Raw genomic sequence first — 13,623 nt, 5'->3', positions numbered from 1 at the left:
GGAGCACCTTAGAAAGGTGTTCACTTTGGCAGGGATTATTGAATAGAAGAAGGTGTTTCAGAAAAAGCAGAAGTCCTAGAGGGTCAGGTAATTATCTTTTTGACCCATCAATACCTAATATTAACAGAAAGCTGCAGAACAGAGCCAGTCTTTCCAAGGTGTATTCTCTTGTCATCATGAGGAGAAGCCTCTTCCAGATGATTGGGCTCAAGATATCAGAAGGTTCCCATTGCCTGGAGTGGGGAGCTAGTGCTGCAGATTGTTCTGGGAAGCTGGTACAGATGATTTGCACAAGGAAGTCACCACTAAACCACTGCTTAAGTCCAGTCCTCGGCCTTCTTTTTCTGCTCTATACTCTAGAAACATCTCTTTAAATACCAGAAAGTCTGTAAATGTGAGCAGCATGTTGAATATGTCATGAGCCACTTCACCTTTATGGTGCTTTAACGTTGTCCTGAAAATTGCCATGTTGAATCCGGGTATCCGCTCCAGCAGCAGTTTTTCAATATACTTTTCTACCAAAGAAAGATATTGATTAAAAATTGCCGTGTAGGTGAGTTTATTCTCTTCTGTGTCTTCAAAACCCTGGTAGCATTTGTCCATGAAAGTTCTCTGCAGTACTTGGAACTCGGCATCCATGATAACGTCCTCCATACAGCCAACCAAAGCATCAGATTCAGCTTCAGCGGCGGAAGAGGTGGACAGCGTGAAAGAAGTTCTCTTCCTCCAAGATTTCCGTCACTTCCGCCTCATCCATCCCACCAGCCTGGGGCCAGCTGACTCTGCGCCTGCGCAGGGCGCCCGGGGTCTCCATGCACTACCCACCACTCTGCACCTGGCTCCCATTACTGATCTCTAGGAGCCATGCTTGGCCTCCCATCACCATGGCTGACATCATCATTTTTTTTTTTTTTAATATGGTCACACTACCTTTTTTTTTTTTAAATTAATTAATTATTAATTAATTAATTTTTGGCTGTGTTGGGTCTTCGTTTCTGTGCGAGGGCTTTCTCTAGTTGTGGCAAGTGGGGGCCACTCTTCATCGTGGTGCGCGGGCCTCTCACTATCGTGGCCTCTCTTGTTGTGGAGCACAGGCTCCAGACGCGCAGGCTCAGTAGTTGTGGCTCACGGGCCTAGTTGCTCTGCGGCATGTGGGATCTTCCCAGACCAGGGCTCGAACCCGTGTCCCCTGCATTAGCAGGTAGATTCTCAACCACTGTGCCACCAGGGAAGCCCCGACATCATCATTCTTAATGACTGTACAATATTCCATTATATGGCTGTAGTATAGCATTTTGATGCATATGTTATTTCTATTATTGTTCAGTATAATAAACATTGCTGCAATGAGCACATATCTCTGAAAGCTTGTCCTGTTCATTCTTTAAGATAACTTCCTAGAGGTGGAATTGCTAGGCCACTTTAAAATTTTGATTTATATTGTCAAACTGCTGTCCAGAAAGATTGTACCAATTGATAATTTTACAAGTAATGTATGACTTCTGTTCCTCCAGTCTTATGAACACTTTGTGGTATTCTTTTGAAATTTTGACATTTTTTTAGGTTTTATTTTAATTTCTTTGGCTACTAATGAGGTTGAGCATTGTAATTATGCCTATCAACTCTTTAATTTTCATTTTCTGTGAACTGTTTCTTCATTTGTTGAGTCCATTTTCTCTTTGGGTGGGCATTTCGTTTTTCTTATTAATCTGCTTGTCTAAGGCAAGGACTCCAACAGCACTTGAGCCATTCAGGAGTCCAGAATCCCAGAAACATTCATCACTGGGCCAGAATTAGTGCCCTGTGGGGATGCTGGGAATAGCTGGGGTCGGGTGAGGAAGACAGAACCTAGTTCAGGAAGAGGGAGGCCAGAGAAGGCTAACAGGATTGCAGGAAAGTGGGGCTAAATTGGGGGAGGGGCCACCTCCAAAATCATGCCTGCAGTGGTAGATGAGATGATGGAGTGGGGTGAGGCTAAGAGAAAAATAAGCAGGATCAGCCCTGTATGGATTAGGGGTCCCTCCATCCCAGTCCTGCTTCCTTCACTCCCTCACACATTAATCCTAAGGGTGCTCCCCATGCATTTCCTGCCCACAAATTTCCATCTCAGAGTTTGCTTTCCAGGAATCTGACATGAGATGGGGGAGAGGGAGCAGCCAGCTGTCTGCTTGACTGGGATTTGGATGGGGAGGATGCTTCTCTTCTAGTGAGAACTGGTGCCCTGGGAAGAGTGGAGAAGACCCTGAGATCCTTGAAGACCCTAGAGGTGAAGGACCAGGGACAGTGGGTAGCCCATGGCATATACCAAAGGATTAGTTAGAAAATTCTGCAGTGATTCAAAGGGGGAGTGGGTTTCCTTGGCTTGCTGCTATGTGACTGATAGCAGGGAATGATGTGCTAATTGGGTCAGTCTCTCCATCCCTCCTCCTGCCTTTTCTGTCCATCCTGGACATTCTTTCTCCTACTGGCTGAGTTTCTGAGGATCCCACTCTGATGCCTAAGGTCACTGAAATAATGACTCTGGTTAGCTGATCCCTAGCTGACAGAGATAAGTGCTTAAGTGTTTTCTCTGCCTCCAGGCTGCTAGGGCTGACCTCCCCAAGTCTACTCTTAGTAGCATCAGGGGAGAGCAATTAGCAAATGGGTGCATTAGAGCTCCTTACCCACTCCCACTGTTAAGACTAGTCATTTGGCTGTTTTAAGCCAGGCGTTCTGCCTTATTCTAGATGTGATTACTCACGGTCAAGGCCAACACAGCCCATATTTGAATACCCATGAATTTATTTGATGTACTTTTTGCCTGAGAAACTGGTAATTAAGATGTAGGGTCTTACAAAGGAGGCAAAAATATACAGTGGAGAAAAGACGGCCTCTTCAATAAGTGATGCTGGGAAAACTGGATAGCTACATATAAAAGAATGAAATTAGAACACTCCCTGACACCATACACAAAAATAAACTCAAAATGGATTAAAGACCTAAATGCAAGACCAGACACTATAAAACTCTTAGAGGAAAACATAGGCAGAACACTCTTTGACATAAACCACAGCAACATCTTTTTTGACCCACCTCCTAGAGTAATGAAAATTAAAACCAAAATAAACAAATGGGACCTAATTAAACTTAAAAGCTTTTACACAGCAAAGGAGACCATAAACAAGATGAAAAGACAATCCACAGAATGGGATAAAATATTTGCAAATGAAGCAACTGACAAAGGATTAACCTCCAAAATATACAAGCAGCTCATACAACTCAGGATGAGAGGGGTATAAAAATAAAGTTAGAAAGCTAGTCTTTGTTTGAGGTTAGGATCATACTGAGCAACACTGGAAAAGGGGGAACTCACAGAGGAAGAGAGCAATTAAAAATATTAGCTATTAGTTCTCATTAATGTGGTAATAAAAATAATATCTGTCTCTCAGGTATGTTTCAAGGAATACATGAAGTAATATACATGAAAAGCACTTTACAGAATGAAAGATATTCATACAGATATTGTACTACAGGTATGAAAATTTTGATTAGCAAAATTTTATAATCTAGTTGCTAAAATTTAGATTAGCAACTAGATTATAAACTCTTTAAAGAGAGGGACTGTGTCATATATTGTTTCTATAATACTGGACAGAAAATGTGTACTTCAGAGCACTTGTTGACTGATAGACTGATTAAATAATTTAATGCATGCTAGAGTTGGCACAGCTCCCAGAACAAAGTAAGTACTCAATAAGTGGGAGGTATTTCTATCATTATTTCTAGGGTTACCATTGTTTATTGATTTCTGAGGTATCAGACTTTTTATTTAAAAAATTTTTTTGGCTGAGTTGGGTCTTCGTTGCTGTGCGCAGGCTTTCTCTAGTTGCGGCGAGGAGGGGCTACTCTTTGTTGTGGTGCGCAGGCTTCTCATTGTGGTGGCTTCTCTTGTTTTGGAGCATGGGCTCTAGGTGCGTGGGCTTCAGTATTTACAGCACGTGGACTCAGTGGTTGCAGCACGCGGGCCCTAGAGCCTGTGGGCCTCAGTAGTTGCGGTATGTGGGCTCAGTAGTTGTGGTGCACGGGCTCTAGGGTGCACAGGCTTCAGTCGTTGTGGCTCACAGGCTCTAGAGTGCAGGCTCAGTAGTTGTGGCACACGGGCTTAGTTGCTCCACGGCATATGGGATCTTCCCAGACCAGGGATCAAACCCGTGTCCCCTGCATTGGCAGGCGGATTCTTAACCACTGCGCCACCAGGGGAGTCCCCAGGAATCAGACTCTTGAGGCTAGAAATGAGTTCAGCGTCCCTGAAGAGGAGCCCCAATTAGATACTAGAGTCCAAAACATGGTTCTATAATTGGCAGCCCACCCTCCTGTGGGGGATAACTCTTCTCTCTCACAGAGGATGCTAAGTTCTGCCCTACCTTGTATATTCCACTCATTGGTCCAAGTTTTTCCCTCTGTGGCCATAGGGAGCAAGTCCCCTTGTGCATGAGAATCTCCAAATGTTTGAGGTTGGTTGTTCCTTTATAAGATTCCTTCTCCAAGTTGAACATTTCCATTTCCTCCTTTGCTTTGGCATGCCCCCGTCAGCCTGCATGTCCCACAGGCATACTCTGGATATCTGGAATGCAACCCCACCCTCTAGGTGAGGCTTGACTAGCTTGGGAAAAGGGGTGGGCATGGGGTTACACTTTGTACATCCTCCAACCTTGCTGGTGAGTCTGGCAGCCCTCTCCTGCTGCTGAGTGATCCTGAGCTGGTGCCATTTTATACAAGCCATTGTGAATCTCCCCATGCCACATTGTACAGCTTGTTTTGCTTGAATACATGTAAGTTTTTGATTTACATTAATCTCTGTTAAATCTTTCATATTAGATTTGGCTCAGGCTCCAAACTGTCATATTATTTTTGGATTCTGATCCTGCCACCCAACTTCTTGTTACTCTGACTAGGTTCAGGTCAGTTATAAATTTGAGTAACATGCAACGATGTCCTCACTTGGGTGTACTGGAAAGAAAAACTGCTATGTAAAGCAAAAGCTGCTTTTTTGTCATAGAGAAGAAAGGTGTTATATTTAGTCTTAGAGGAAGTAGCTCTTTTTTTTTTTGGCTGCACCGCACGTCATGTGGGATCTTAGTTCCCTGACCAGGGATTGAACCTGCGCCCCTTTTGCACTGGAAGCTTGGAGTCTTAACCACTGGACCACCAAGTCCCAAGGACTCTTTAAATAATACAGCCATAATAACATTATGACCCCCTAACAGGATAAACACTAATTCTTTAATATGATCAAATATCCAGTCCAAGTTCACATTTCCCATAATGTTTTCATTAAAATTGTTTGTTTGAATCAGAGTTTAAATAATGTTCATGCACTGTAATTGGCTCATAGGTACAGATTTCCATCCCTTCTTTTTATTCCTTTTAATTTATTTATTGGAGAAACCTGGTCATTTGTCTTGTAGAGTTAGTGTCCTACTAAGTTAGTGTCCCCCCTGCTCCCCTCAACTGTGATCCATTCAGAATGTTCCTCTTTTCTTTGTCTATACATTAAAATGGACCGTTTTGGATGCACTATTCTATAAATTGTAACACAGTTATACATGTGTGGATTCATGAAGCCACCAGCACAATCAGAGTACAGAACAGTTCCATTACCTCCTACAACTCCTCCTTGTTATTCTTTTACAGTCACACACTCCATCCACCTCTAACCACGGGCAACCACTGATTTTTCCTCTGTCACTATAGTTTTGTCCTTTTGAGAATCTCATATAAAAAAATCACACAGTAGTAACCTTTTGAGATTGACTTCTTTCACTCAGCATAATGTCTTTGAGATTCATTCAAGCTGTTGTGTGTATCAACAGTTTGCTCCTTTTTATTGCTGAGGGTATTCCATTGTGTGGATGTACTATGGTACATAGCGACCCCCCAGCAGTGTGCACAATACTCTTGTACTGACATGTCTGTCTTCCCTACCGGACTATGACTTCCTTGATAGCAGACACCAGCTCTTCTTTGTCTTTGTGATTCTAGTGCCTGGCAATTCTGGGCCCAGAGCAGATACTAGATAAATGCAGACTGAGTGAGGGCTGAGGACAGAGCATCCCTTCAGGGGACACAGTCCAACTCAGAGTAAGGGATTCAGCTGGACATGGGTGTGTCTAATGGTACTATGCCTCCTCCAGGTATTTCTCTATCTGTCTCACGCGCAATTCATCTTGTGGGGACTCTGTTTCCCCACATCTATAGTATCTTCTGGCCTACCAGACAAGCTGCCCCTACTGAAAGTGAGCTAAAGTTAGGCTGTCACATTCTGTCCTTAGTAAAGCCTTGCTGACCCCTGAGGTTTCATGGTGTGTGTGTGTGTGTGTGTGTGAAGATCTCCTGAAATCTGTCTTGAGCGTGTATGCTGAATCTCATGGCTTTGCCTGGGCTCCAGGGTCTCAACGTCCTGGGTGTGCCTCCCATTCCCCTCCTCAGATGGGGCATTCTCTATGAAGGAGTTTGCAGCTCACCTCCTGCATCTTCTTCACCACCTTCTCTCACTATCCAATACCAAACTACTTGGGAAGGAGGTGGAATTCCTTATTGCATCACAATGCAACATAACCTTGTCCTTAGGAAATGTGACACCGTTACTGAGGAGTAATCTGCATTGCAAAGTCAATGCTAAATCCCCGTGGCTGGTGCAGAGGTAGAGGGTGGAGTCTACCTGGTTATTATGAATCCCCTACAACAAACAAATAATGACACTTCTCAGGATTCTTACTAATGAGAGCCATAGCAAATGTTAGTGTAGCTTTACTGCAAAGATTTTCAGTTGAAGGGGTGAGGAGGGGGGCAGAGATTCAGCCCACCCTCTACCAATCAAATCCTGCCCTCCTGGGGCTGCATCTTTTTGGAGGGGCACCTTTATCTAACCTGCACAAAGGCACATATAGAATAGCTGTGGCCTCGATCTCCCTCATTTAATGTCATATTTCCCAAGGTAACTGTTTGACCAAGTACCGTTGGCCTTACAGAATAAGGACGAATACACCTTCTCCCTCCTACACATCCCCTGCCCAGACATCCTTCAAGGTCACGCCTTTTGGTGTTCTCTGCCCTGTGAGGATTTTCCCAACCTCTATGGCCCACCTTGAGCCTGGCCTCTTTTCTTGCCCTCTGACCAGAGTTTGTCACACTGGATCTTGCACTGTTCTGGGCCATAAGTCTTGCTTCACCTGATGGGTTAAAAGACTTTAGAGCAAGAGCTGGGTCTCCCAACTTTCGCTCAAGCCCAAGCTGCATGCTGGGCCTTTGAAGGCATTCACCTTGGGTTTGGAAACAGTAGGTGAGCCACAGCTACATTGTTTCCTTTCCTTTAGCCCCTCCAAACCCTCCTCCCTCCACCAACAGCCCAGCAGCAATTTTACTTCTTCTAACCTTTGAACATTCCATCTTCCAACTTCAATTAACACAAGAATCATCTGGGGAGCTTTCAAAATTTCTGATGTCAGGCTTAGTCCAATTAAATCAGGAAATCAAGGGGGTGGGATCTGGCACCAGTATCTTTAAAGTTCACTAGGTGATTCTAACATGCTGCCAGGTTTGAGAAGGTGGCAACCTGGGGAATAGAAAACATCTTTCTTTCTAAGTTCTCCTGGGCTTAAATATTTTTTTTTTCCAAGGAACTTCCAAGAACCTCCCTCTAATCCATTCTATATTCTGAATCTAATTGTTCTTCCTGAAACACAAGTCTGATGGTGTCACTCTTCTGCTCAAGTTCTTCAGTGGCCTCCTAATGCCTATCAGGGTGAAGTCCAAACTCCCAGCATGCAAATCAGGTCCCTCATGGTCTGACCCTTACTGAGCTCTCCAGCCTCACCTCCCACATCTCCTTTCTCAAACCCTGTACTCTGGGGACTTCCCTGGTGGCGCAGTGGTTAAGAATCCGCCTGCCAATGCAGGGGACATGGGTTCGATCCCTGGTCCAGGAAGATCCCACATGCTGTGGAGCAACTAAGCCTGTGCGCCACAACTACTAGGCCTGCGCTCTAGAGCCTGCGAGCCACAACTACTGAGCCCACGTGCCACAACTACTGAAACCCGCGTGCCTAGAGCCCGTGCTCCGCAACAAGAGAAGCCATGGCAAGGAGAAGCCCGCGCGCCGCAATGAAGAGTAGCCCCCGCGGGCCGCAACTAGAGAAAGCCACATACGCAGCAACAAAGACCCAATGCAGCCAAAAATAAATTAAAAAAACAAACAAAAAAAACCCCTGTACCTTGGTCACACTAAATTGCTTGTGATTTCCTGCATATGTCATGGCTTTGCTTGCCCCCAGACTCCCCTTATCTGCAGATATACACAGAAAGTCACACTTTCTTAGGGCCTCTGATTCTGAATGGCTTCTTATATCTGGACATTAAAAGTTAGCCCCCAGCCGGAGGGTTTGGTTGCTGTCAAGCCATATTCTCTTACTTTATATTAAGATCCATAGCGAGTCAGGCTGCAAAGCCTCCCTTAGCACCCCTCCCTCTCATGGTCTGCTTTCTCTGTAAGAAGTCCTGTCTAACATGCAGTCTAAGACATGTTTACTGAAATGCAACACCCGGCCTCGCTTGCCTTGTTCCCAGGAGATGACGGGATATAGGTCTCCTCTAGGTCTTCATTATCTAAGTGGTTTTCCTGCAACATGATGTGGGGTCCAGGTTGGTACCTCCCGCTTACCCTTTGTCACCTGCTTGATTGTCACCCCAGTGGGTGCCAGATTGCCAGCAGAAGGGTCTAGGCTGGGGTGAGGGTGGAGTGCTCAGGACCTGGAACCTAGGAGCTGAGGATGGGTGAGTGTGTGTGTGTGTGTGTGTGACCCCAAAGCCAAATAGGATGATTTCTGGTAGAGGGACTGGTCCATACCATTTAAGCCTCTTCTCTCACCAATTATGTGAATAACCAAGAGTCAGCTGCTTTTCTAATGTACTTGAGTCGGGCACGACAAATGACCCTGGCAGGAGAGAGAAACATTTCACAAAAGACTGTTCTTGGAGGCTGTGATTATACTAATTCCAGAGCATCCATGTACAGGGCCCTGTGTTGAGCTTGGAGCAGGACAGGGAGTTGCAGAGGTGAAGACGTTTGCCTTAGCAGGACATTTTAACTTCTCTTCTTCTTTTCTTTCCCTTCAAATGTCTGTGTGCCCATTCAACCCAGTGTGAGGTTCTAAATCCTTGGCAAGAGCCCTAGGATGTGGAATCCCTTCATTTGATTGTCTGGGTGGGGCTGGGGCTTTACTGAACTGGGCAGGCATGAGGTGGTGGGGTAAAGCCTCATACCCAGGGGTGGAGAGTCCTGTCCGGGCAGTCTGGGAACTGTCCAGAGATAAGGGGGGCTCATTACTCAGGAGAGGAGAGGAAAAGCTTCACCTGGCTTTAGAGGCTCTTAATGACCCCAACATCTTGAGGCCCCCCCCCCCCACCCATGGATGTGATTCCCAGTATTGCTGGAGGGGCTTTCTCTAAGGAGGACCACTCTTTGTACACAATTTCTAGAGACAAAGTTCTCTACCAACCTCTTTTTTTTTCTTTTCTTTTTAACATCTTTATTGGAGTATAATTGCTTTACAATGGTGTGTTAGTTTCTGCTGTATAACAAAGTGAATCAGCTGTACATTTACATATATCCCCATATCCCTTCCCTCTTGCGTCTCCCTCCCATCCTCCCTATCCCACCCCTCTAGGTGGTCACAGAGCAATGAGCTGATCTCCCTGTGCTATGCGGCTGCTTCCCACTAGCTATCTATTTTACATTTGGTAGTGTATATAAGCCCATGCCACTCTCTCATTTCGTCCCAGCTTACCCTTCCCCCTCCCCATGCCCTCAAGTCCATTCTCTATGTCTGCGTCTTTATTCCTGTCCTGCCCCTAGGTTCTTCAGAACCATTTTTTGTTTAGATTCCATATATATGTGTTAGCATACGGTATTTGCTTTTCTCTTTCTGACTTACTTCACTCTGTATGACAGTCTCTAGGTCCATCCACCTCACTACAAATAACTCAGTTTCGTTTCTTTTTATGGCTGAGTAATATTCCATTTTGTATATGTGCCACATCTTCTTTATCCATTCATCTGTTGATGGACACTTGGTTGCTTCCATGTCCTGGCTATTGTAAATAGAGCTGCAGTGAACATTGTGGTACATGACTCTTTTTGAATTATGGTTTTCTCAGGGTACATGCCCAGTAGTGGGATTGCTGGGTCATATGGTAGTTCTATTTTTAGTTTTTTAAGGAACCAAACCTCTTTCTTAAGAGCTGGGATCTGAGTGACAAGAGCCAATGACCCAGATCACTGGAGACGGGAGGAGCATAGAAAGTCATTAAGCAGACGGTTGAAGTTTAGGGTTGGGTCCCATTAGGAAGCAGCCCATCCATAGGAGAGCCTAAGTGTTTTTCTGCCTTGGGTCTGGTGAAGGCAAAATAAGACTAATGTCAGAGAAATCAAAGCAGCTGGTGACTCCAGGATTTGGGCTAAAATGTGCTCAAGATTTGAACCATTGACCCGTTCTGGCTAGAAAAGTCAAGCTCAGCAAATCATCCAATTAATGAACCAATTCACTGGAACCTATAAAAAGCACCACCCCTCTCCCTGTGTCAGAAGGTGCCCTTTCCTCCGAGGCTTTCTGAACCAAGACATATTCCTGCATCCGGAGAAGATGATGAGCCAGCAGCCCAGCAGGCTGTCCCAGGCCACCAAGGGCTCCAGTTGTCTCTCTGCCGTTGCAGTGTCTGGCAAGAGCTGCACCACCCCAGTCAGCCTCTACAGCCTGTGCCATGAGAGGGGGTGCCTTTGGCAGCAGAAGCCTGTATAGCCTTGGTGGGGAGTACAAGAAGATCTCACTCAGTGTGGCCAGAGGTACTGCCCAGGCTGCAGGCTTGGCACAGAGATGTACAGGTGCCTTTGGAGGGAGCCTGTGTGGGGCTGGCGGGAGGGGCACAAGAGGTGGCTTTGGAGGAGCCTCCTTCAGAGTTGGAGGGAGATCCCTGGGGCAATGCGAAATGCGAATCTGCCCAGCACATTCCATTTACCTTGCCCTCTACCATCGGGATCTCGCTCTGCCAGCCACTGACTCGGCACCCTCTGAAGTTTCCAGGGACGGCCTCGAGGTCCACTCGGTGGCCGATTTTTGAAGCTCTGAAGCTCTGACTCTTTTCACCCCTTATCTCCTTATTTTCCCGCGGGCTCTCTTGCCCTGCCTTCTCAATCTCTTCTTTGGCCTTCTCTTCCTCTGTCCACTCATTAAATGCTGGAGTTCTGCAACATTTTAAAAACTTTTTATTGGACGTACAGAAAAGAGCACAGACCTCAAGTGTTCACCCTGATGAATTTTCACAAACTGAACCCACTCATGTAACCAGCACGCAACATCCATCCCCATGACCCCAGAAGCTCCGACACCGGGCTCCCTTCCAACCACTTCCCACCCCACCCTACCCCAGGAAACTGTTATTCTGATTTCTAACAGCATAAGTTAGTTTTTAATGTGTTTGTACTTTATATAAGTAGAAGCATACAGTTTGTGGCTTAACACAATATAGTGAGAATCATCCCAAACCAGTTGTGTAGTTGGAGTTGATTCATTCTTATTAGTACAGCATCCCCAATTTATTTACATACTCTACTGTGATGGACGTGGGATTCAATTCCAGTTTTCAGCTATTATGAACAAAGCTGCAATGAATATTCTAGTCCATGTCTTTTGGTGAATACATGTGTGCCCACAATGGCTTTGTGTATATCTAGTAGTGGGATCACTGGGTTCATAGGGTATGGGTGTGTTGAGTTATGGTAGATATCCCAAACAGTTTCCCTAGGTAGCCATCCTAGCAGTGTAGGAGAGTTCCGGTTGCTCCGCATTCTTGCCAACACTTGGTATTTTCTTTTTTTTTTTGTGTTGTATTTTAGCCTTTTTAGAGGAGGTACTATTGTATATCTTTATGGTTTCAATTTGCATGTCCCATAGTGGCTAATGATGCTGGGCTCCTTTTATAGGTTTATTGCCATTTGGATATTGTCTTTTGTGCCTGTCTTCTGCCCATTTTTCTATTGAGTGGGTTATCTTTCATGTTGATTTAAATGGGTTCTTTGGATCTTCTGGATATGAGCCCTTTGTTGATATGTGAATATTGTTTCCCACTTTGTAGGTTGCCTTTTCACTCTTTAATGGAGCTTTTTGATAAAATAGAGTTACTTTATTTCATAGGGACAAATCAATATAGTGAAGTTCCTTGGAATAGCTATTCCAAAGAACAGCCCAGAACTCATGTTATCTTCAGCATGAGTATTCTGTCCTTCCTGTCCCGTCTTCCTATGGTCCCCCTTTTAAAATCAACTTCTTTGAGGTATAATTTGCATACGGTGACAAGGCACCCATTTCAATGAGTTTTGACAAATGTATATACCCGTGTAACTACAAACACAATCAAAATCTACGACATCTTCCAAAATGCTCTCCAGCCCCTTTGCAGTCATTTGCTCGTCAGCCCTCAGGCCCAGGATGGGCTTGGTTTCTGTCAGTATAGGTTAGTTTTAGAATTCATACAAATGGTATTTAGTATTGGAATTTCATACAAATGGAATCATACAGAACATATTCTTTTTGCATATGGCTTCTTTATCTCATCAAGATGTTTTTAAGATCCATCAGATATATGTATCGTGAATATTTTGATCTGGGCTCTGGTTTGCATTGTCTTGTTCTCAGCGATGTGTTTCGAAGCTCCGTGCCCCCTTTTAATGGCTCTGGTGGTACCTCGCTATCATCAGCATTTGAAACTGCATCTCAAGGCTGAGTGGTTGGCCTAGCCTCTTGGACTAGATGAAACTCTGCATCTGGTTTGAAGACAGAACAGGTGATTCTCCCTTATCGTTACCCAGCCTTTCATAAAAACATGGAATTTTCCTCCTTTAATAAAGTTCCTTATGTTATAAAAATTAGTCCATCAGAATCAAAGCAAACTGGAGCTTTAAAAAAAAAATACAAGTGCCTGGGCCACATTCCCTGAGATTCTGACTCCAGAGGTCAGGAGTGGGGCTTGAGGATCTGGATTTTAAAAAAACTATCCAGTGGTCTGATGTGCAGTCAGCACTGAGGGCCATTGCCCACAGAGTGAAGTCCCAGTTCTGCAGCATAGCTTGGAGAGATCATTACCGTCAGCTTCAACCTACACCTTCAGCTCCTGCTTATCACCTGTCCTCCTCCTCCATGTCTCCTATTCTGCAAGCATGTGGGATCTCTCATCAACACTCTCCCCTCACCCACATTTGAAATATTTTCTTCTCTACCAGGGGTGCCTTTCTCCTCTTTTCTACCCACTGGGCCCACTCCTGCTCATCCCTCAATACCCCACTCAAAATTACCTTCTCTCTGATGCCTTCCATAGCCTTTCTTCTTCTTCTGCTTGTAGTACTTTGTTTGATCTGCTGTCAAAAACATTTACCCCAAAGTACTGTAAGGAGTTGTTCACATGACTGACCCCCCCTTCAATACAACTGTGAGCTGTTCCAGATCATGGACCCTGTCTCGTGCATCATCGTGTTCCTATTGGGTAGCCTGGTGCCTGCCATAAGTAGGGACTTAACAAATGATTGCTGAGAGA

General features: G+C 45.0%; 1 pseudogene; it reads right to left on the bottom strand.

Annotated features, from left to right (window-relative positions):
• Positions 1-246: 246 nt before the first annotated feature.
• On the bottom strand, positions 247-814 carry LOC137775809 (ADP-ribosylation factor-like protein 2-binding protein pseudogene; annotated as a pseudogene).
• Positions 815-13,623: the final 12,809 nt, after the last annotated feature.

The sequence above is a fragment of the Eschrichtius robustus genome, chromosome 13 (assembly GCF_028021215.1).
Source record: "Eschrichtius robustus isolate mEscRob2 chromosome 13, mEscRob2.pri, whole genome shotgun sequence".
Lineage (NCBI taxonomy): Eukaryota > Metazoa > Chordata > Mammalia > Artiodactyla > Eschrichtiidae > Eschrichtius > Eschrichtius robustus.
Note: the sequence above shows the minus strand (reverse complement) of the source record. Positions and strands in the feature narration are given on the sequence as shown.